At 44.4% G+C, this 24,638-nt stretch overlaps 2 protein-coding genes across 13 annotated transcripts in view; both read right to left on the bottom strand.

Moving 5' to 3' along the window:
• The window catches only part of CTNNB1 (catenin beta 1), a 405,454-nt gene extending 396,919 nt beyond the window's left edge, over window positions 1-8,535 (bottom strand). For 10 of the 12 annotated variants that reach the window (XM_084987098.1, XM_084987099.1, XM_084987096.1 and 7 more), the window contains exons 1-2: window positions 8,328-8,535; window positions 7,304-7,393 (exon numbers count right to left, since the gene is read on the bottom strand). The gene's annotated coding sequence lies outside the window, so the exon portion shown is untranslated. Of the gene's footprint in view, window positions 1-7,303; window positions 7,503-8,327 lie in introns of all 12 variants that reach the window. The other 2 variants (XM_084987104.1, XM_084987107.1) reach the window with 1 other exon arrangement.
• Window positions 8,536-9,158: 623 nt separating this feature from the next.
• Window positions 9,159-24,638, bottom strand: part of LOC100623639 (zinc finger protein 621) — a 64,987-nt gene continuing 49,507 nt past the window's right edge. The window contains exons 8-9 of the transcript XR_014822785.1: window positions 9,846-10,863; window positions 9,159-9,325 (exon numbers count right to left, since the gene is read on the bottom strand). The gene's annotated coding sequence lies outside the window, so the exon portion shown is untranslated. The remainder of the gene's footprint in view (window positions 9,326-9,845; window positions 10,864-24,638) is intronic.

The following is a 24,638-nucleotide window of genomic DNA, read 5'->3' as shown; positions in this document are numbered from 1 at the left end:
TCATGGAGTAAGATAAACTCCCTCTCAAAGCAAAAAAAACCTGTGTAATCCAGCTAAAAGAAAGCATCCAGAGGTAAAAAGAAAACAGAAAAACCAAATAGATATTCTGCCAGAGGACTGAGTAGGAAGGCTGACTTCAGCTGGAATGGAAACTGAGGACACCAGACAAAAGTAAGTGAATTCAAAAGAGGAGCTGGAAGTGATGCCCAGCCAGGTTCTGGAACTAAGCTTCCAGACTTACATGGCGTGCAGAGGCTTCATGGTGAGTGAGGAGGGGCTAGTGAGAGTTCTGAGTGTGCCCAGATTCTGCGGTGTCAATCGAGGTGTCCCCAAAGTGAGTGCCATTCATGGGAGCAAAAGCCACTCTGTTGGGCACTATGGGAGGACAGGATACCTAAGACTTCTTGCTTTCAGCACAAGAGCTACAATGCTCCAAGAGAAGCCTTCTGAGGACAGCAGGCATTCTGTCTGCAAGTCTTTCCACCGAGTCAGCCAGTTTTTAACAAGTTCTGAATACTAGGCAGTGCGGTCACCTCATTGCCCTTTTCTCCTCCTTGATCACAGCTCTGTCCAGCTGCAGGCGATTTGGCTTTGGCCAATACAGATGTATTTCTCACCCCTCGTAGCAGTAAACTACAGAACATTCACGTTTTATTGGGAGAGATGTTGGAAAGGAGAAAGGAAGGGAATTCCTTCACTGAATGGTTTCCAACCAAAAACAAATACCAAAGTCAAATGCTGCACTTCTTCCAACCAAAAACAAATACCAAAGGTCCACTGGGAAAACAAGCCCATGTTTTACATGTGTCATTCTTGGAGAAAAAGAAGGGCAAGATGGTCACTCTCTAAGTGGCCTGCTGTCCAGGTAGGGCTATGCCAGACTCTGGGCCGTGAAGACAATGGCATTGGGGTTCACCCCATTTAAATCTGCTTACAACAATACCCAGAAGGAATAGCTTTGCTAAGAACTTTTTGAATAACATGATTCTGTTAAGAATTAAGTGGACCAACAGCATATAAAGGAGCTTTAGTAAAATGTAACTGTAAATTGATTTCATGTACAACTGACCTTTAGTAAAATGATACATATTGAAAACCCATTATTGGAGCTTTCATAGGAATCACTATTAACCCCCCAACAACCCTTCAAGGTAAGTATCATCATTCCTGATATGGCATGTGCAGGAATGAAGCTTAGAGTGCAGGAATGAAGGTTAGAAAAGTTACACAACTAACCCACAATCACTCAATAACTAAGCAAAAGGACCTGAATTCAAATCTAGTGCTGATCAGACTCTAAAATTTGTTTTCAGAGTTCCCATCATGGCTCAGTGGTTAGCGAACCCGACTAGCATCCATGAGGACGTGGGTTCAATCCCTGGCCTCGCTCAGTGGGTTAAGGATCCGGCATTGCTGTGAGCTGTGCTGTAGCTTGCAGACATCGCTCGGATCCCACATTGCTATGGCTGTGGCATAGAGCAGCAGCTACAGCTCTGATTGGACCCCTAGCCTGGGAACCTCCATATGCCATGGGTGCAAACTTAAAAAGACAGAAACACCAAAAAAGTAAATAAAATAAAATTTGTTTTTTTTCCCATCATATCAGATTGACATTAAACTTAATAGTCTATATAAAGCACATAGAAAATCTCAGTCTACTACTGCATAGCACAGGGAAATCTATATTCTGTAATAACCCATATAGAAAAAAAATCTGAAAAGTAACGGATATGTGTACATGTATAATTGCCTTACTTTGCTATATATATACCTGAAACACAACTTTGTAAATCAACTACACTCCGATAAAAAATTTTCTAAAATAAAAAATAAAATCTCAGAGTTCCCGTCGTGGCACAGTGGTTAATGAATTCGACTAGGAACCAAGAGGTTGTAGGTTTGCTCCCTGGCCTTGCTCAGTGGGTTAAGGATCCGGCGTTGCCGTGAGCTCTGGTGTAGGTTGCAGACTGGGCTCAGATCCCACGTTGCTGTGGCTCTGGTGTAGGCTGGTGGCTACAGCTCCAATTAGACCCCTAGCCTGGGAACCTCCATATGCCATGGGAGTGGCCCTAGAAAAAGCAAAAAAAGACCAATAAATAAATAAATAAATAAAATCTCAGTCTACAAACATAGACGTCTAACAAATATAACTTTCTTCAGTTTTCTATTGCCCAACGAATTTCTCTTTCAAGTTCATTACACCAGTGATTGTAACTTCAGGCAACTGCTTGACGCTGCCTTTCCCCAGGCTGCACAACAGGCCTTGGGAATGCTCCACACCACGCCCTCTCAAGGACCTGGTTTCAGTCCAGCCATGGGTGACAGGTCCACAAAGGTCCACATACACCACCAGCACCAAAGTCAAGCACAAACCACTACACCTCTTCATACCTCACCTTAGGGTTAAGTATTAAGAAAGTTCAGACCAACCTAGTAGTAAAACTTTAAAAGTACAGAGTTCCCGCTGTGGCTCAGCATTAACAAACCTGACTGCTATCCATGAGGACGCAGTTTCTATCCCTGGCCTTGCCCATGGGTTGAGGATCAGGCATTGCCATGAGCTGTGGGGTAGGTCACAGACGCAGCTCAGATCTGGTGTTGCTATGGCTGTGGCATACACCGGCAGCTGTAGCTCCAATTCGACCCCTAGCCTAAGAATTTCCATATGCCACACATGCAGCCCTAAAAGGCAAAAAAAAAAAAAAAAAAAAAAAAAAAAAACTTTATAAATAATTCCCCTCTTCCCCAACTTGGGCCAGAAACCTATAAATCTACATGGGGGAGAGAAGAAAGATAAGAAGCAGAATGAGGATTATACCTACAAGATATGGCATCACAGCCTTCCAAGCAGAAGGCTTCAGTACAAGGAGTACATGACAGGACCCAAGGTGGAAAAAAACACTTTGCAGTGGGCTCCAGCCATGCTGGGAACTGTTTTTTCATGTAATGCTCTAGATGGTGTAGATGAGCTGTGAACCAACCTTCATTCAGGCCTGACTTATCCCTGCCAGGGGTACCTAGAAGCAGTCAGTGAAGACAGGTCCTGTATAAATTTCTGAGCTAGGACAACTCACAGAGATCCTCCAGTCCCCCCACCACTGATTTTACAGATGGAAAATAGGGACCCAGAGAAGTTCAACGTGTACAAGTTCATGTAGTAAGTTCAATTTCAAATTGCCCCCCTACCAATTTGCTTTTTGTTGTTTTGCTTCATCATATTGCTTTAGGGTATGTGACATATTCTCAGCAGATTCAGCTCCAAACACTCAACACGGCCCAGAAGCTCGCAGGGGTGGAGCCCTCACTACAGCCCACAACCCCCATGTGCTATGTCCCCTCCCCAGCTGGGCATAGATGAGCCCGGGAGTGGCCTCAGGCAGAGAACACTCTGAGGACAAGCTAGCACAGGGCTGGGAGGGAGCCTTGGGTTCCAGTTGAGGTCATGCTAGCAGGGGACAGGCAGCTTCCAGGGACCCCACATCCTTCCTGGGTCACTGAGCAAGACCCCTATTCCCTGCCTCCTATCACCTTCTCAGCTGTGGGAGGCCTGACCCTCTGCTCTCCCTACATCCTCCCTCGACCCTCTTCCGCTTCTGTGCAAGTGGCTGTGTGTCTCAGTCCAGGCTCCCTCAAAATGAACCCCTGAAACAAGGATTAGGGTACAGGTAGTTTGTTTGGGAGGAGAACCCCCAGAGAGTGGGGTAAGAGGAGAGTGGGTGGGGGGTGAGAGAAAGAAGGAAGGAAATTTAGTAAGAGGTGCGTTAATAAGCAGTACTGGGGCCATGCTGAGGACCTCTGAGACAACAAGATCATGCCTCTGAATAACCCCAAAGGAGAACTGAAAAGCTGGGGCAGTTATCCACCCACTCCCACCCACATGGGTCATGGGCATCTGAAGGGCACAGCTCTCTCCAGAAAGGGCAAGTTTTCCTGGAGAAGCAAGTATATTCTGCACCCCATGCCACGCTGCCTCTGTTCCACCTTAACAGAATAACAGCTCCACAGCCATCACAAAGGGACAGTAATAAAGGTGTCCCTTTCAATCCTGAAGACTTTCCAATTTCCAAAGCCCTTTCATACACATCATTCTGTGCAGTTTTCACAGTAACCCAAGGAGGACGGCATCACCATCACAATTTTACAGACAAGGAAACTGAGGCTTAGGGGGCTGCCTGCCAGGAAGTAGCACAGTCACAACAGGAAGATCAGAGTTGTTCTTGCCAGACATGTATGGACATATCCAATCCCATTTCCAGTTGTTTCTCCCCTGGAGAAAAGAGGTGCCCATCAGTATCCAAGACTGTCTTCCCCGGTACTATTTAGCTGATATTGGAGGGGCAACGAGGCCCTGGGAGGAGGCTAATTTGGATAAGAGGAAAGGCAAAATAGAAGATACCCGGACACAGGGGATCAACAGCTACCGTGAACCACATGTAGCCCAAATCGCTCTGCACCAGTGGCTTGCGGAAGCTTTGACACCTCAGACAAGTGCCCTCATCGATCTGGGCATCCCATCCCCCTCTCCTAAGGGCTTGATGGGAGGGAAGTGGCCTAGCAGGACAGTCCCTTGGGACCAGTGAGAATCAGCTTATGTGCTTGAGAGCAAAGAGGGCTGGGGAAAGAGTGTGCTGAGCATGAAGGAAAATGAGCGGACAATGCACTGGACAGATTGGAGCTTCAGGTGGGGCTCCCAACTTCAAAGGGGGTCAGGGGGAAAGGGACTCAAGAGCTTACCCTTAAAGCACAGAATCAGAGCTGGGGGTGGAGGTCTCACTGGCTTCCTCTTCTCCAAGATTGGGGTCTTGCAGCCCTGAGTTATTGACCCTCCAGAATGCCTTGGCCCGTGTTCTCTGGACCATTTAATGGGGCCCCAGCTTGGAATGACATGGGGCCCCACCTCATCCTTTATATCAAGCAAGTTGTCTACAAACTACATCTGCAGAGCCTGGGGTAACTTGAGGCCTGCTGGGGTGAGCAAAGGTGGAAGTGAGTGACACCCAGGGGAGGGCCTGAGTCCCCACCAAACTCCACTGAAGGAGCACTCCATTTTCACCTGGTAATGCTTTTAATCACCATTCTCTTTAAAGGAAGGGTTTTGAGACTAAAAGTGTTTGAAACCACTGAACTAAGCAAACTTCAAGCATCTTTATGACCATAAAACCCAGGCTTTTTTGGATAAACAAGGTGATACTACTTCTTCAGGTTTAAAGGTTTTGCTTTTCTCCTGATGGAAAGTATTTCCCCGTGAATCATTTTCTTCCTATTTTGTTGGCCTCTTGGTGCCATTTGGGTTAGTCTGAATTTGAAAGTGGGTATTTTTAGAAAATAACTTGCATGACATCAGGGAATAGGGGTTCTGATATTACCAAATGTGGTGCGACCTCAGGCACGTTCTGAATGAGGCAAATTTCTTGCTTTCCCTAGGGTCAACTGTTATACGTAACAGTAATCTTACACACATGGAGATCTGAAGCCCTTTTCCCAAAACTAGAAATCTCATTTAATCTTCAAAACCATCCTGAGACAGGTGCTATTAACCCTATTTTCCAGATGAGAAAAGTAAATCTCCAAAAGGTTGGATGACTCAACTTCCCCAAAGTCACCACTCAGAAAAGCAGAACTAGGAAGACATTCTATTTTTCTGACACTGCATCCATGTCAATGGCTCTTTTTTTAATACAGAGATGAATTGGGAAACTTTGGCCTCCACCTGTGCAGTAGTCACTGTTGGTACCCCAACCACACACACACACACACACACACACACACACACTCTATTTCAGTGCACACCTGCCCACTTCCAGCTGCTGGCACCTGTATCTCTTTGCCTGAGATCTGCTTTCTCTGGTCACTGGGACCCACCTTCCTAGTGAGGCCAGAACAGAAGTGCAGGGGAATTCAACACCCCCACCAACAACCAATCAGCCCCCAGTGTATAAATAACCCGGGTCGTCCCTGCTGTCCTACAGGAGTTCCCTGTGATCACTTTCCAGATAATGATCCACAATGGAATCCAGGTCAGCCTAGAGGGAAACCCAATCCAAGACAGGCTAGCTTATGGTCAAAAGTAGGGCTCAAAAAAAATCATCTGTCTCCTTTTCCCAGGGGTGGTTACAGATTTGTGAGACCCTATTCTTAAAGCCTGAGGAGAGAAAGATGTCTCATCAGAAACAGACAGCAGCTTTATCAGACCCATAAAATATACTACATCCCACACAAAATCTACTGCACCACCATTTTTTAAAGTGAGAAAGACCTCAATATGTTGATATGAAACCACAGATAAGATATACTGCGTTGGGAAGAAAGCAAATGACAGAACAATGTATTTAGGATGCTGCCATTTGTGGATCTTAAAGGGATTTATATAAATATATTTGTAAAGAATATCTCTAGAAAGATACATTAAAAAAACTGAATATGGCACTGGGAACTATATCTGGTCACTTAAGATACAGCATGATAATGTGAGAAAAAAGAATGTATACATGTATGTATGACTGGTCACCTTGCTGTACAGAAAACTGACAACACTGTAAACCAGCTACAATGAAAAAAAAAATAAAAATCATTAAAAAAAAAAACAAAACTAGGAGTTCCCATCGTGGCTCAGTGGTTAATGAATCCAATTAGGAACCATAAGGTTGCAGGTTCGGGCCGGCATTGCCATCTGTAGGTAGAAGATGCGGCTCGGATTCTGCGTTGCTGTGGCTCTGGCATAGGCCGGCAGCTACAGCTCTGATTAGACCCCTAGCCTGGGAACCTCTATATGCCGAGGGAAGTGGCCCTAGAAAAGGCAAAAAAGACCAAAAAAAAAAAAAAAAACCTGAAAAATGTAGGAGTCCCTAAGGAGGGTACCTGGAGATCAAGAATCATTTCTCATTTTCCCTGAACCAGCTTCACTATATCCCTATGTTACTTGTAAGAGGAGGGAAAGAAAAAGGAAACCCAGTATTAAATTTCACAAAGAGGTTCATGAAAAATAATCTATGTGCATCATATTTACCTAAGGAAAATGGAAGCTCCAGTTGGTCAGGTAGGGGACTCTAAGACTGGCATTTTAATCAGTCCCCAGGTGATTCTCACATGGGTGACTGTGCTCTGAGAAAACCTACCACAAAATGCTAGCCTGTTGTAAAGCTGCAGGGCAGGCTGTTGAAAGCTCTGGAGGAAATGGTGGATTGGAGACAGGCAGTGCGGAGGGCATCACTGAGGGCTGTCCCTGGAAGGGCAGCATCTCTATTCACCATGACCTACACTGAATAACAAAATAAGGTACAAGCCATTTCCTTTCCCCACTCACCTCTCAGATCCATGATGACCCGCATAATACTTGGCAGCAGCTTACTTGGTTTGTGTTCACCTTTCCCTCTGTAAAGGGTGCTTCCTTAAGCTGAATGGTGAGCAAAATTAGAAGCAGCATAACTTTAAAAGAAAAGGGTAGTTGAGATTCACAAGCAGCATGAAAACTAAACTTGAGCCCAACAGACTTCTGTAACAATCTTAAAAAAAAAAAAAAAAAAGCAGGTAGACAAAGAAAGCAATGACAATCTCCAAAATGATTTTAAATAACTGACATCTGGTCATTAAGGAAAATAGCAGGCACCCAAATTTGAGGTGGTAGTGAACTTCTAATGAAACTAAGAGACTCAAAATTGCAACGAGCACTGGGAAACAAAGTCCCTATTAAATAAATGGTGGTGATGCAAAAAGCACTATTTGGTCTCTGGGTTGGTTTTCTGGGACTAGGTAAGCAAGAGAAACAGGTGCAGAAGAAAAGCAAGGGAACTGACTGTTTTCAGGCCAATCTGGAATTTTAATTCACACAGGCTCCAGCTGCCTGGGCCAACATAGTTCTCAGGTGTGCTTAAGTGCTGCACAAAGCAGCAGACACTGGCGATGGCACATATTGTGGGCAAAGTTTCCAGGAGCCCTGCCCAGCCCCATCCCCCTGTATCTTCCCCTAGAAGAGGCAGGAAAGGAGGTTGGGGTAAACAAAAAAAAAGATGCTTGCTAGGAGTCTGTGATCCACCTTGGAGCTGGGGACCCCACTGGACCCCAAGCCTACAGCAAAAAGGAGAGAAAAGCCATTTTTGCCTCAACCTGATAATGAGCCAGCTTCATTATAGGATTAGCTGCCGGGATGAACAACACTGTCTTAATAATGCACACATCGCTATGACAACCACCCACTTTGGTACCTAAAGATAACTTCATGGCTGTGGCCATGCTTCTGAGAAGGAGGGAAGGGGGCAGGGCACAACCATTTTTAAAAAAATGACACAACCGTTAAGAACAGGATACAGCAAAAACTGGATAGTACCTACCAGGCTGAAGATGGTCGAAGATTTGACCTTCAGTAGACCTTGAGCCCCCTTAGTGCAAGCATGGTAATATATAAGCTAAATGATGCACCCGTAGGCGCCATGACAGTTTCGATGCTGCCCATAAAAGGCCCTAAAGTAAGTGGTGCTCCAATTCCTAGAGATATGTGCCCTTTCTCCAAGATAGCTAGACTATTCCCCCCAGTCCCTTAGCCTGCAAAACTACCTAGCCCATAAAAATGCACCACTCCCATACCTCAGCGCCCCTCTCAGCATGGGCGTGCCTCTCTGTTCCTGAGTGCCTGCACCTGAGTGTGGGGCAGGGTTAGGCAAGGAACCCAGGCCCTAGTGGTGGTGCTGGGGGAGGGATACAAGGTCCACTTCTCAAGGTTGGTCAGATTTCTGTCAGCCCAGGCACCCGAACGCATTGACATAATTATGCAGAAAGGCAGGCTTGGCCGGGATTACTACTGTGATTAATTACGACGGTGGGGGCCTCAACAAGCTAGGGCGTGCAAGGGAGGGTCGAGGAGGGACCTGACAGCCCCTGGCTCGCCGGCAGGACGGCTGAGGGTGTTGAGTGGGGATCCGCATGGGCCTGACTGTAATGAGAAATGAGAAAAGTGCTGAAAAATTGATGGCGCCTGCAGATCGCGCAGGCTGGCGCTCAGCGGGGGCTCTGCAGCCGGCGCGCCGGGCACCGTATGCTAATGTGGGCGCCCGGGCCCGCGGTCGGGGAGGAAGAAAAGCCGGCACAAAGGAGAGAAATGCAAATGACAGGCGCGGAGATCAGTGCCGAGAATCCCGGATTAACTGCGTGGAGCTGGTGCTCGCCTGAGTTTAACCCTTTCTGGACTGTGTCGGGTCTACAGCGGGGTGGCTGCTGGTAGCTCTGGTCTGCATCAGGATCCAGGCAGAAGTGGGGATGCAGGAAAATGGAGATGGGAAGATCCAGGACACTGGCTAGTTCTTCCAGGATGGTGACTTCTTTGGAATAGGTCCTGGGGGGTGAGGGTAGGGGGAATGAGGAAATGACATCTGGGGTAGGAAATGCAGTGGCCCAGCTATGTGCTTCCTGGTACTATTGGCCCCACAGGCAGTGAGAAGAGCACTAGGACTTGGGCATTGGAAAAGCAGTCCAGGAGCAGGAAGCACCTGGATGCTGGCATGTCCAGCCCCTCCACCTGGGTGATGGATGTACAGATGGTTCCAATATCATTTATGTGATATTGTAAATATCAGATGATGCATGCACTTTCCTGTATCTCAGTTATACTCTAATTAAAAAATGAAACAAGGAAGAAAAAAATGAGGCCAGAGTAGAGATCCAGTTTACATCTCTGCAGACTCAACTTCTCTGGGGCAGAACAGCAGAGGAAATATTTCATAAATAGCGGGGATCCCAAAATACAAGTCAGGGTCATGGTGCTTTGGGGGCCTTCCTGTGTTGGGGGACACTCTCAGAATATCACCATGGTTTGCACTCACAAGAAAGCATTGTGAAAACTCAGATACACTCACCCCCAACCCTCCTTTCTGGGGAAACTTGTGAGGATGAGAAGTCACCAAGAACACCCCAGGGAGTCCACAGGTGTGTGATATCAGGTTTTTAGATCAGCCAAGAGGAGGAATGGAGGTCCAGGATTCCAGACAATAGAATTCCGTGTAAATAGAAGCTGACCTGGGAAGATATCAGTGATACAGGTCATACACAGATGGGGGAAGTACATAAATATATATGTTTCAAGAGAGAACAGAATTAGAGAAAAAAAATATGTATACATGTATGTGTAACTGGGTCCCCATGCTGTACAGTGGGGAAAAATGTAATTAAAAAAGTTTGTTATTCACACTTCTGTGATATTCATTTTTTAGGTCTGAATGACTTTATATCCAGCTGTTAAGTCCATGGGCTAGGAAGACTTGGTCCTTCTTGGTAGTGTTTGAATTTTTTTATAATATAGATGTATTAGGGGAAAAAATGCATATAGTTTCATTTTGAAAGAAAAAAAATGGAAAAGCAAATGGGAATCATGGGAGTCATAAGTTCTACCTTAGTAGACTTGTTCCCCAAGGGAGGCTTCAGTGTGAAGACTCTTCTCCAAAGTTCTACCCATTTAGGAACAGCGCTGCTGAAACCCCTACCTGTGAGTCCAGGGCTTTCCCATCTGCTTCCCCAGGAGGCTTTCTACTTGATCCCCACTATTTTACCGATGGAGGCATAGAACAGCAGGTCTAGAGGACACTTGCGGGATTGCCTTGTTGGGAGCAGGGTGGGTGGGGAGGCAATACTTATTGACTGCCTATCCGGTGCCCATGCCATGCAGGACACTGCAACACAGGTCTTCTGGCAAGTTCCACCCTGTCATTGTTCTGATAAGGAAACCCTTTGTGAGCAGTTTTGTTTTGCCTAGAGAAGCTCTCTGGGGAAGAGCATGGAAATGACTTCCACCCTGGGATGTGGCCACACCATCTGTGTCCAGTATCCACAGCTCTCAGGTCCAGTTCAGGGTCCAGAACAGCAGCAGAGAGCTCACATCTGTGTTGAGAAAGAAATGAAGGTGAATGTATGTATATATGTACACACACCAGGAAAGGAGGCCACTTTGGGTGTTAGTTGTATTTTTTTTCCCTGGGACAAACAAAATAAGGCAGATTGTTTATGCTACAGTTCCCTTGAACCAGAAATTACAATCTTTGCTTGAAGAGACAAGAGGATTACAAAACATTTTAAATGTCCTCCTTTTCTCCTTTTTCTGCAAAGCTCCGGTGAACTCTAGACCCAGGAGTATTCAATGCAACACAACAGATTAACCAAATAGGACTGGAGAGTCATTAGGGATCTTTTTCCTTTACACAAGCCCCGATGCGTGGACAAGGCTTGGGGGGCAGCTCGGGGAAGAGGCCAGCTTTGCTAAGGCGGACACAGCTTTTCTGGACACAGCAATTATTCTGAAAACATGTGGAGCATGAAATTTTAAAATGCCAGAATTACAGTGGGTCAAGCTGGTACCTAGGGTATTCTTTGCACAAGGCCACAGGAGAGTCAGGAAGCGTTCCCAGGAGGTGAGATCTGTCCTGAAGCAAAGGCTTGGGACTTGAATCTATTTGATTCAGGACTCCCCCACCCTTCTGGTTGCCAAACAGAAAGAAACCCAGGACTCACAGTGGATTGTTTATACATCAACCCCATAGAAGAGCAGCCAGGTGTTTTTTGTTTTCTTTTTCACAGATACGTTCAACTGACATTTATAAACAAAACCTGACCTATGGTGCTTTCAGCAACTCCTTTCCCTAAAAATTGTTGAGAGAAGAATTAAGCAATCCAGCTTTTTAGGAGCAGCAGTTGGATTATTTGATGATTTTTTTTAAAAAAAGAGAGAGGGAGTTCCCTTCATGGCTCAGCAGTTAACGATCCTGACCAGGATCCATGAGGATGCAGGTTTGATCCCTGGCCTTGCTCAGTAGGTTAGGGATCCAGTGTTGCCCTGAACTGTGGTGTGGGTCACAGACAGGGGCTCAGATCCCACATTGCTCTGGCTGTGGTGTAGGCCAGAATCTGTAGCTCCGATTCGACCCCTAGCCTGGGAACTTCCATGTGCCAAGGGTGTGGCCCTAAAAAGAAAAAAAAAGAGAAAAAATTCTTTACAGCAGAGTGCTAGCTAAAAGATGTAGAAAGACTGAAGTAATTTAAAAATCTGCCAGTTTGCAGCTCCAAATGAAGTGATTCAGACAATAATTATGAATATGAGTTAAAGCCATTAGGAATTAGAATAGAATCAAGTCATTTTGGATTATGTAGAAGTGAGAAAAAGGAGTTCCCTGGTGGTCTAGTGGTTAGAACTCAGCCCTGTCACTGCTATAGCCCAGGTTTAGTCCCTGGTCTGGGAACTGAGATCCTCTGTCAGGCCAGAGCATACTTCAGCCAAAAAATAATAATAATTATTAATTTTAAAAAATGAAGTGAGAAAAATTACCTCCCATCTGTTCTTAGGAATCTAAAATGTAAGGGCTCACACACGGTCCCCCCAAATAGGAGAGTCAGCAGAGAGGGTGGAGGGAAGTTGCAGAGATGGGCAATCAGCTCAAACAGGACCAGAAGCTTGAAGGCTGGAGTCTGGAGGCAAAATTTGAGAAGTCTTACACCTTCCAGAATTTGGACTAAAGGCAAACAATTCGAGAACAGTAGGAAAGATCTTTTTTAACTCCAGGAAAAACAAAAACCAACCTGTTCAAGGAAGGCCCCATCGTCACAGCACACAAGTTGGCTCTGTAATGAGCAGTGTTTGTGACAAAGCAATCACTGTTTAATAATTTTCCACTTTTAAAACTTACCTAGAGTCAAGCAAGACTTCAGGAGAAAAGAGTGTAACGTAAATATCCTCCACCCTGATAATGTAGACATTTAAGTTCAGGTAATGGAGTGGAAAGGGGTAGAAGACTTGTAGGGATGTTACCACCTTCATCTTACCAAATGAAGAGGCACAAGACACTATTGCTGACCTAGTAAGAGTAGAGTGTAAGCAAATCTCTGAAAGTGACAAGCGTAACCTATAAAAAAATTAAGAGTGATATTACATTGGGCCATTAGAGCGAGAGAGGTGGTAGAAGGCAACTAAGTCCCCATTTGCCATAGTAAGAGGTCAATCATGAATGTCCAAAATTGATCAGTCTCTAAAATGTGGAGGCAACTTTCAGAAGAAACAGCTAAACATGTTAATAAGGACCATCTCCAAAAAGTGGGGCTCCAGGTGGGAAGGATGAAGCAAGAAACAGTTTACAAACCTTTCTGTACAATATGTTTTTTTTTAACCAAGAACACATATTACTTCACTTACAAGGCCTGTATTAGGAGTTCCCGTCGTGGCGCAGTGGTTAACGAATCCGACTAGGAACCATGAGGTTGCGGGTTCGGTCCCTGCCCTTGCTCAGTGGATTAACGATCTGGCGTTGCCATAAGCTGTGGTGTAGGTTTCAGACGTGGCTTGGATCCCGAGCTGCTGTGGCTCTGGCGTAGGCCTGTGGCTACAGCTCCGATTCAACCCCTAGCCTAGGAACCTCCATATGCCGCGAGAGCAGCCCAAGAAATAGCAAAAAGACAAAAAAAAAAAAAAAAAAAGGCCAGTATTAAAAATATAGTTAAAAATATACAAAACCATTAATTTGGGAATTATTGTCATCCTGTAGATAAGTAATATCTCAATTGCAAAAACACACTGAGTTAACAGAATTGCATCTCAGTGATTAGTATGGGAATTACTGCCACCTGTAATTATTGGGTCTTTTTTTTTTTCCCCCCGGCCACACCTGAGGCATATGGAAATTCCCAGGCTAGGGGTCAAATTGGAGCTGCCGCTGCTGCCACAGCCACAGCCACAGCAATGCAGATCCTTCTGAGCCGAGTCATGACTTATGCCAGTAGCTCACAGCAACACCAGATCCTTAACCCACTGAGTGAGGCCAGGGATTGGACCCGAATCCTCATGAATTTGTTACCCCTGAGCCACAATGAGAACTCCAGCTCTTCCTACTCTTGATTAGGCATGTCTCTTAAATTATTCATGTTTTCTTTTGTGTCTCTGAGGAAAATTTTTGTCATCTGTTTATATATAGTTTCTATATATTTCTTGTTGAGTTTGTTCTGTACACTTCTTTTTGAGATCTTCATATTTGTATTACTATTCTGAATGGGATTTTTAAAGTAAAATTTATAAGGGATTATTGACGTAGAAAAAAATCATTGATTCTGCTATTCTTAAATAGACCCTCATACTGCAGTCTTATATTATTGTAAATGGTTTTTCAGTTGGATCTCTTGATTTTGTTTTTCTTTTTGGGTGATAATAATAGCATCCATGAGAAGATTAGCCAAGCCTTGGAGTTCCCATTGTGGTGCAGCGAAAACAAATCCGACTAGTAACCGTGAGGTTGCGGGTTCAATCTCTGGCCTCGCTCAATGGGTTAAGGATCTGGCATTGCCATGAGCTGTGGTATAGGTCGCAGACACAGCTCAGATCCTGCGTTGCTGTGGCTGTGGTGTAGGCCAGCAGCTGTAGCTCCGATTCGACCCCTAGCCTGGGAACCTCCATATGCCTCGAGTGCGGCCCTAATAAAAAACAAAAAACAAACAAACAAAAGATTAGCCTAGCCTTGATTTTACTTATCCCTTTACTCTATTTATTGTTTAAGTTGTTAAATAACAGCAGCAGTGGTGAGCATCCTCATTTCCTCCCAGATGTTAATGGGAGCCCATCTAAGTTCTGCACAAGCAGATTTTGAGCTAGCTCCTGTCAGAAGGTAACAATGCATGGTGGTCAAGAAGATGAGCTTTCGGATCAGACTGCCTGGTTGCGGGTCAGATCTGGACCCACCATTTACTTACCAGGGTGAACTTAACCAACTGCTTAACCTCTCTACACCTGTTTTCTTATCTGCAAAATGGGATAGCAGTGCCTGCTTCATTGGATAGCTGTGCTCATTAAATGAGATTTCATGTGCAAAGCACCTATACAATGTATGGACAGGTCTAATCCACATTGTTTTCAAGAATCTAATATACAATACTCGTGCTATGTCATCTTGTTAGATTTGGCCTTTTATTAGTCCTTTGAGACAATTTTGGACCTGACTCTGTCACTGGTTTTCATGGTTTCTATCAGTTCAGCAGTGTGAAGCTTGCTGATTCCCTGGGGATTGGGTGGAACATTGAGGTGCTATATTCATTTTGCAAGGAATCTGAAGGGCCACCTTGGTTCCCTGTGGATCTTCTCTCCTCTCTTCTTTGCATCTGATTTCAAAAGGAACATAAAATTTAAAATCAGACATCCCGGGAGTTCCCATCGTGGCTCAGTGGTTAACGAATCCCACTAGGAACCATGAGGTTGCGGGTTCAATCCCTGGCCTTGCTCAGTGGGTTGGGAATCCAGCGTTGCCATGAGCTGTGGTGTAGGTCACAGACGTGGCTTGGATATGGCATTGCTGTGGCTCTGGCGTAGGCCGGCAGCTACAGCTCCGATTCGCCCCCTAGCCTGGCAAACTCCATATGCCTAGGATACAGCCCTAGAAAAGACAAAAATAAATTAATTAATTAAATAAAATCAGACATCCCAGCAGGGAGATCACACCTCCAGGCCTCACTGCACAATCTTAGGCAAGGTCTTAACATCTCTTGGGTTCCAGCTCCTCATCTCTGAGCAGAATGAGAATGTGTCCCTCATGGGGCTGTTTTGAACATTAAAGGTGAGCAAAAGCTTATCCCTAGCCTGGCACCTGCACCACCACACCCTCTTCATTTCTTTCCACTTCCCCACCCAGGACTCCTTTGTCCAAAATCTGAAGCAGTGAGTGGGCTGGAAGGTGGGAGGAAACCAGGTTCCCTGTGATTAAGCCCAGCTCCACTTCATGTAGATGTTATTTGGTCTTTCCAGGCTCAGCTTAGGTGCCAGCTCCCAGTCCTAGGACAGCAGCTGAGCCATCTCAGGACACACTGTCACCTCTGGAAAAGCTGTGAGAATCCTCTCCCTTCTCTGTCAGCAGCTCTGAAATCTTCAGCAGAGGGACTTGGTGTGCAAGTCCTCCTCCCCTTGCAGGGATCAATTCATCCTCAGCCTGAGGCTGCTCCAAGCCCTCAGACCTTCCAGAAAGGTGCCCACAGCTCTATGCAAAATATTTTTATTAATATTTGTATAAGACAAAGGAACACATTACCATGGAGCCACACCGGCAAGCAGTGAAGAGACCTTCAAATCGCTAGGAATAACCCCCACAAAAGCCCTCCTGCTGCTTGTCTTGGTTGACAGAATACTAGTTATCAGCATCTATGGACTCATCCACTTGGCACACATGCGAGCCTCTGCTTCGTCCTGTTTGCCAAGGCACCTTCACCAAGGATGCAGAAAGGGACGCAGAGATTCTGAGCCACAGTGATGCTCCAAACTCAAATCCAGATTTCATGAAAGGCATCCTTGGGAGGTTCTCCTGACTGGCACCTGGATCCATTAGGCCCTGTTACATGGTCAGCATTCTGTAGTAGGTTCTTCCTCTTGCCTTCCCCATCTCTCTGGTCCCAACCACTCATCCAAGCCAGAGACCCGGTGACACCCTCAGATCCCTCTCTGTCACCTCTCCAATTGGTCACCAAGTCCTGTTGATTTGATTTCCTAAATACATCCAAATATATCCATTTCTCTTCCTCTTCCTCTTAGTGCTTCTTGAATTACTGCCATAGCAGTGCAGCTGGGGTAAGGGGGCAGACCCAGTTTGGAGATAGGACAATCATGACAGATCCGATCATCTTCAAGGTCACTTGAGCCCATAAAGAGGAAGTAAGAGGACACCAGAGACCGGGCACATCACAGCCTTCCCTGCTCTATTTTTTTTTTATTGAAATATAGTTGACTCACAGAGTTATATTAATTTATGCTGTACAGCAAAGTGATTCAGTTATATATACACATACACACTCTTTTTTAAATATTCTTTTCCATTATGATTTATCTAAGGATATTGAATATAGTTGCTTGTGCTCTGTAGTAGGGCCTTGTCATTTATCCCTTCCATTTATAATAGTCTGCATCTACTCCCCCCAACTTCCAGTCCATCCCACCTACCCCCTGCCCTTGGCAAACACAAGTCTGTTTTCTATGTCTTTGAGCTTGTATCTGTTTCACAGATACATTCATTTGTGTCATATTTTAGATTCCACATATAAGTGATAACATATGGTATTTATCTTTCTCCTGACTTACTTCACTTAGTATGATAATCCATCCATGTTACCGCAAATTCTGTGTTAAGGACGAGTAGTATTCCATTGTATGTATATACCACATCTCCTTTACCAATTCATCTGCTGATGGATATTTAGGTTGTTTTCATGTCTTCAGCCTTCCCCACTCTAAAGAGAGAAACTAATTCCTTCTCCTCTTCTGGAGTACAGAAGCAAAGCCTGGGGAAGCTGTGACCACACTGGCACCATGAGGGAAGCTTATCTGAGGATGAAGCACACATAGAGGAAGATCTAGCCAGAGTTACAGAGACACAGGGCCAGAACCACCAGGATGACTTCCTTCCTCTCTGATGCTCACCTCCTCTGGACTGTTGTCCACCAGCGTGAGACAATATGTTTCCTGATCCTGATTAGTGAAGTAGAAACATGTAGTTAGATATTTGCTGAAGAAAACATTCTAACAAATACAATCCCTTCACCAATTCATAGATTGGGAAAGACCTTTATGGGAACATCATGGGGTCCCAAACATGAAAGAAGTATAATGAAACCTTGGCATCTTTGTTAAGGACATGGACTCAAACTTTATGCAAATTCCAGCTATGATATGCACTGGCTCTGCTGCTAGGCACATTGCTTAACCTTTTGAAATTTCAACTGTTTCATCTGTGAAATAGGATAAGTCTTATCTTACTTCACTGGATGGTTAGGAGGATTAAATGAGATAACACACAAAAAGTATTTTGCACCATGCCTGATATGGGGTAACAGTAGTTGCTATCATTTAGTAATAGTAGTAGAATGTTAGCGGTAGTGATGGTGGATAGTAGGAATAATTATTCCACATATAGAAAGTGCCCCATAAGACCTTCAAAGTCATCCCATGTGTGGCTCTGCCCTGGAGGTACTGATGGAATTTAGAGTATCTGTGACTCAGAGTTTGTGCTCATTGCACCTAACAGGTTGAAAATTCAGCTTTTTGCAAATAGATATTAATCTTTAGTGAAATATTGTAGAGCTTTAATTAAGGAGATCGGGCTGATTAATGATTCCCTCTGGGCGAATGCTGAGGCACCCAGAAGTGGAGCAAGAACTTCCTGGAACACAGGCAGAGCAATCCCTCTACCGAGTTACAAACGATGCCAGCTCTTTCCAGGCTCTTGGCTCTCAAGACTGTACCCCATTCAGGGTTCCCATGGCTCGCTTTACAAACCTAAACATACCTGCCCATCTAAAGGAAAGACTAGGTCACCAAGCCTCGGTGATTTTTAAAATTCTACTCTTAATTCTTTCTCTGTAAGAACAGGGTGCATGGACCAAGACAGGAAGTAGCTGCAGGGCTTTGGGGTAAGGAACTCTAGATTCTTGCTCCATCCACTGTAAACTTGAATTAGATAATGGACCCTCCCTAGATATTATATTGCCCTCAGCAACCCTCTCCCCACTTCCAGATGGGAAAGAGAGTGAAATGTATATTTATTCACAGACAACAGTTCAAGCCAGGTCTTGTACTGGGTATTAGGACTCCAGGACTGGGTGATGGCTCTGGCGTCAGGATTTGAATTAGAGTTGTTTTAAGGATTAAATAAATTAATGCATGGGGTTAGATCAGCGTTCCTTGCATGGAAATGTGCATACACGTTATCTGGGAGTCTTATTAAAATGCAGATTCAGATTCAGTGTGTCTAGGGGCAGGGTATCTGAGTTCTGCCTCTCCTGCAAACTCTTGGGTTATGCCACTTGTGTTAGAACAAGGACCATACTTCGCATTTAGAAGGCTGCTTCACTTAGCAAGTGTTCAATGTCATAGCTCTATGTGTCCAATAATTATTCAATGAATAGAACTGAGCTAAAATGTTTACAGTCTGATGACGATATAATCACTATTTTCCTATCTCTCATCTTATTTAATCCCCTTAATTCAGGAAGGTAGAAATCCATGTCCCCACTTACAGGGAAGGAATGTGAGGGGATTCCTGAAGCTGAAAATGTGTCTTTCATCTATCCTAGAAAGTTTTCATCAGTTATTTCTTTGACCAGTGTCTCTCCCCATTCTCCTAATGAAATTAGAACCCAAACTAGAATATGGAGAACTTTACACTCTACATACCTTCTCTCTGTACCACATTCTCTGTGATGTCTTCTTGTTTTTTCCTGGTTCACTGGGTTTTGCCTCAACTGTCCTGAATTGGCTATTGAACACTTCCATTGGGCTTTAAATTTTCAATATTAATTTCCACTTGTTTTTTAATTTCCACCATTATGCTTTTCATTTCCAGAAATATGAGTTGGTTCTTTTTCAGTTCTTTCCGGTCATTTTCACTCTCTTCCTCCTGGTTCATGTTTTTAATTACTTCTCTTATTTCTTTAAAAAGAGTTGGAATATTTATTTTATATTCTGTATCTGATAATTCTTTTTATTTCTTTTTATGGCCCCACCCACTGTGTATGGAAGTTCCCAGGCAGGGAATGAATCCCAGCTGCAGCTGCAGAGACACTGGATCCTTTAACCTACTGCTGCCAGGCTGGAGATCGAACCCACATCTCTGCAGCAACCTGAGCTGCTGCAATCAGATTATTAACCCACTGTGCCATGGTGGGCACTTCTATATCTGATAATTTTAATTGCTGAGGCTTTACTAACTCCTTTTCTAAAGTATGTTGTTATGATATTACATTTTAGAAGAAATATACTTCGCCTTATCCCTTCCTGGCATGGTTCCTAAAATCATTGGAATTTCCTAAGTGATAAGAACTAGCTTACAGGTGTCTTTTGGTGTTCATTAACAAGTCTCTTTCTACCACACCTGAGTTTATGTTAATGAAATAACTTTTAGAAAGCCAGAGGAACCAACCATGTGACCAAAGGGTTGGAAATTTCAGACATAACCCTTCTCTTCCCCATCCCTGCCTCTAACCTCGAAGGAGACGGGAAGGGTTGAATTAATCACCATGGTCAATGATTAATTGGTCATGTCCATGTAACAAAGCCTCAGTAGAAAACGCTCACCAAAGGAGTAGGAGAGCTTCTGGGATTGTGAGCACATGGAGGTGCAGGGAGGGTGGCATGCCCAGAGAGGGTATAGAAGTTCCAGATCCCTGCTCACATACCTGGCCCCATGCATCCCTTCCATCGAGCTGTTGCTGAGTTGTATCCTTTGATCATAAACCAGGGATCTAGTAAGTAATCTGTTTTCCTGAGTTCTGAGAGCCACTCTAACAAATTTTTGAAACCAAGGAGGAGATGGTGGGAACCTCCAATTTATAGTTGGTCTGTCAGAAGCACAGGTGACAACTTGGACTTGGAACTGACATGTAAAGTGGGGCCAGTCTTATGGGACTGGGCCCTGAACCTAAAGGAACTGATGCCATATCCAAGTAGGTAGGGTTAGAGTTGAGTTGAATAGTAAGACAGCCAGTTGATGTCAGAGACTTGCTTAATATGTGGGGAAATTCAGACAGTTGGTAACCAGAATGAGGTATTGAAAACATTAACAGCACAAAGAAATAAGAGTTTTTCCTGTACAGTTGTTCCTACTGACTTTCTCAAGTTCCCTATTTCCTTGTAAGTTTGTGTGTGTGAGAGAGAGAGAGAGAGAGGGAGAGAGCCCATAATCATTGGAATTTCATTAGGGGGGGATTCTTTGGATCTAGAGCACTCTTCATTTGCTTCTTCCAGATAGTGGAAGGCCTGACCATCCCAGGCCCATGTTAAATTAAAATTACTTACTTGTTTATTTCAATCCTTCCAAATAATAGCATTCAGGCACCAGCCCAACCCAAGAGCCAGCCCAGGTCCACAGATTCAGAGAGGATGCTTTTCCCCCCTTCCTAAGAATCAAGACCACACTGAGACAGACACGTTTTCTTTCCTTTTTCCTTTGGAAGGAGGGTTTTTCCTGGTTTACACTTACTACAAGTACAAGCCCTTTGTGAGTCATAGCTTCATACGGAGTAGAGAGAAGACTAACTCTTCCCAGGCCCAGACGTCTTGCCCCTCTTCCTGTCTGTAGTTTCAGGGGCCTCCAGACAGCTAGCAATGTTGGCACTCACACACCCCTGCCCTCCTGCCCATTCCCCACTTTGTTCCCAGTCTCTGATGACTTCCCCTCTTTTTTTTTTTTTTTTTTGCCTTGCCACAGCAGTGACAAAGCCAAAACCTTAACTGCTAGACCACCAGACCACCAGACCACCAGAAAATGCCAACCTCCTTCATTTTCTGACAAGGTCATCCATGCATTTTAAATTAAGGGTTTTTTTGGGCTGGACTCATGGCATGCAGAAGTTCTGGAGCCAGGGATCAAACCCAAGCCACAGCAGTGACAACACTGGATCTTCAACCCACTGAGCCACCAGAGAACTCCAAAATTACATTTCTTATATAAGCATTTTTATCTAGCATTTTCAGTTGTTTCATAATAGAAGGGTTTTAGAATATCTAATATTCCATTTTACCCAGAACAGAAATCTCATCTTTTTCTGACTCCTCACAGTGCTTAGTAAAGATGATAAAGCATCACATACACCACACAGCAAGCAAGCTACCAAGATTGTTTGCATCTTTAAAGGGAATAAGGGGTTGGATATTATCCATAATAAGGTGTCTTGGGGATAATATTGCTCTGGAGGGCTTCACCAATAAACACTTGGAGGAAAACAGCATTATCAGGAAAAGATTCCATAAACTACATTCCTGGGAGAATTTTCTTCTTGGAACAGGGACAAGAACTTGCATCCAGCTATCAGGGGAAGGTTTCTCTATATATTCCATTGGAGATGAATAAAAACTCTCCATTGAAGATCAATATAATGATAATAATTGATAAAACAGACTAAACTTTTGTAAAGGGCATTGTTTACAAAGTACTTCCATGATGTGCCAGAAAGGCCCCTGGGTGGAGGAGCTATAGGTGGGAGCACTAGGGCACCTCCTCTGGGGTCAAAGCCCTGCACCAACAACAGTACAATCAAGCCTTTTGAGGAAGGCTTTTGACAAGCTACCTGGAATCCAAGAACCTCCACTTCTTCCTCCTGGGTTCAGCTTCATCACATACACAGAGACCGGGATTCTTTCAGGGTCACTGATATTTGCTAATCTCAGAGCTCCCACGGTGCTCGCCATCCAGCATATCAATTAAAGTCCATTAGAGTTCATGTCCAGCATCCTCCCATACCTAATAATAGCCCATCCCCCAGGCTCTTAAAGCAGAAGTGTGGGGAGATACTAGCCAACATGGAGTGCTGTGAACCTCCATCCCAGGCCCCTCAAAATCCCACCAGCTGTAGAGGACCTCTCAGACAGTAGGATCTCTGGGATATCTGGTATAGGGGCAATGGCTCTGTTGGATGAAACTCTAGCTCTAAGCAGACTGATCCAAGACACCTGGCCATCAGAGGCCTCCATAGTTGCTCTTTCTGAGCAGGGCAAACACAGAAGAGCATGTTTCGGTTGAATCCGTATTCACAAGATTATCGAGAATGACCTGTTACCATGCTACCCACTCCACAGGGCATGGGATTTTTTTTTAATTGTAGATTATTTACAATGTTGTGTTAGTTTCTGATGTACAGCAAAGTGATTCAGTTACACACACACTCACACACACACACATATGTATATTTTTTTCTTTTTTGACCACCCAAGGCATAGAGAGTTCCCAGGCCAGGGATCAGATCCAAGCCACAGTTGCAACCTACCCTGAAGATGCAGCAACACCTGAACCTTTACCCCATTGCACCCAGCTGGGGATCGAATCTGTGTCCTGGCACTGCAGAGACACCACCAATCCTGTTGTTCCACAGCAGGAACTCCCACATATATATATTCACATATATTGTTTTTCATATATTTTCCATTATGGTTTATTACAAGATATTGAATATAGTTTTCTGTGCTATACAGTAGGAACTTTTGTTTATCTACTTTATACATAGTACTCTGTTAATCCCAAATTCCTAGTTTGTCCCTACCCCTTTCCCCTTGGTAACCATAAATTTGTTTTTTATGTCTGTAAATCTGTTTCTGTTTCATAAATAAATTCATTTGTATCATTTTTTTAATTCCATATATAAGTGATATCATATAACTCCCCATTTGTGTCATATTTTAGATTGCACATATAAATGCTATCATATGATATTTGTCTTTCTCTGTCTGACTTCCCTTAGTATGATAATCACTGTATCCATCCATGTTGCTGCAAATGGCATTATTTCATTTTTATGGCTGAGTAGTATTCCATTGTGTATATGTACCACATCTTCTTTTTCCATTCCTCTGATGATGGACATTTAGATTATTTCATGTCCTGGATATTGTGACTAGTGCTGCTATAAACATAGGGGGTGTGTGTATATTTCGAATTAGAATTTTATCCAGGTATATGCCCATGAGTGGGATTTCAGGGTCATGTGGCAGCCCTATTTTTTGTTTTTAAGGAATCCTTAGGAGATGGGATTAAGGTGGTAGAATAGAAGGACTGGAGCTCAACTTCTCTCCTAAAAACAACAAAATTACAACCAAATGCTGAGCAATCTTCAACCAAATGGACAAGAAACTTTCTAAAAAAATATCCAACTCCAGAAGACAAAGAGGAGGCCTCATCAAGAGGTAGGAGGGGTGATTACACCATATAAGCAACCCCATACCTCCCGAGTGGGAAGCTGGAAAGTAACTGGTTCACAGAGACTCACCTACAGGAGTGAGAGTTCTGAGCCACACATCAAACCCCCATGCATGGGGATCTGGCACTGTGAGAAAGAGCCCCTGGAGCATCTGGCATTGAAGGCCAGTGGGGCTTGTGTGCAGAAGCTCCAAGGGACTGGGGGAAGTGGACACCATGTTCTTGGAAGGTGCACACAGATTTTCACGTGCACTGGGTCCCAGGGCAAAGCAAAATCTCCATATGAATCTGGGTCAGACATGGCTGTGGTTCCTGGAGGACCTCCTGGGAAAGCAGGAATGAATATCGCTTGTTGTGGGGGAAGGATATTGGAAGCAAAGTTCTTGGGAATCTTCATCAGCATGTGTTTCTTTGGGAATGGCCATTTTGGGAAAATCTGGCCTCACCCATCAGCATTGAGAAGCCCCAGGGCAAACAACAATCCAGGTGGGATCACAGCCCCTGTTTACTGTTACACAGCAGTAAACAGGCTATCTAAAGACCCTCCAAGCACATAGCTGCCTCTACTCTCACCCAGGGACAAAACCCACCCACCATAGGGATAGGAATCAGCTCCACCTACCAGTGAGCAGGCAACAGTCCCTCCCATCAGGAAGCCTACAGCAAGCAACCGTACCAACTTCAGCCACAAGGGGGGCAGATGCCAGAAGTAAGAAAGGCTACAACTCTATTATCTGTACAAAGGTCACCACACAAAAAAACCTATAAAAATGAAAAGACAGAGAACTATAACTCAGATAATGGAGAAATAAAAAAAACCCCATAAACTCAGCTAAGTGATCAGGAGATTCTCAGTCTCCAGGGAAAAGACTTTAGACTGTTGATGCTGAAGATGATGCAAGACATTGGAAATAAACTGGAGGCAAAGATGGATAATTTACAGTGAATGATGAGCAAAGAGAT

This window comes from Sus scrofa, chromosome 13 (assembly GCF_054392235.1).
Source record: "Sus scrofa isolate SSC_HxYL_T2T_F1_AM1 chromosome 13, Sscrofa_HxYL_maternal_Yorkshire_Landrace_v2.0, whole genome shotgun sequence".
Lineage (NCBI taxonomy): Eukaryota > Metazoa > Chordata > Mammalia > Artiodactyla > Suidae > Sus > Sus scrofa.
Note: the sequence above shows the minus strand (reverse complement) of the source record. Positions and strands in the feature narration are given on the sequence as shown.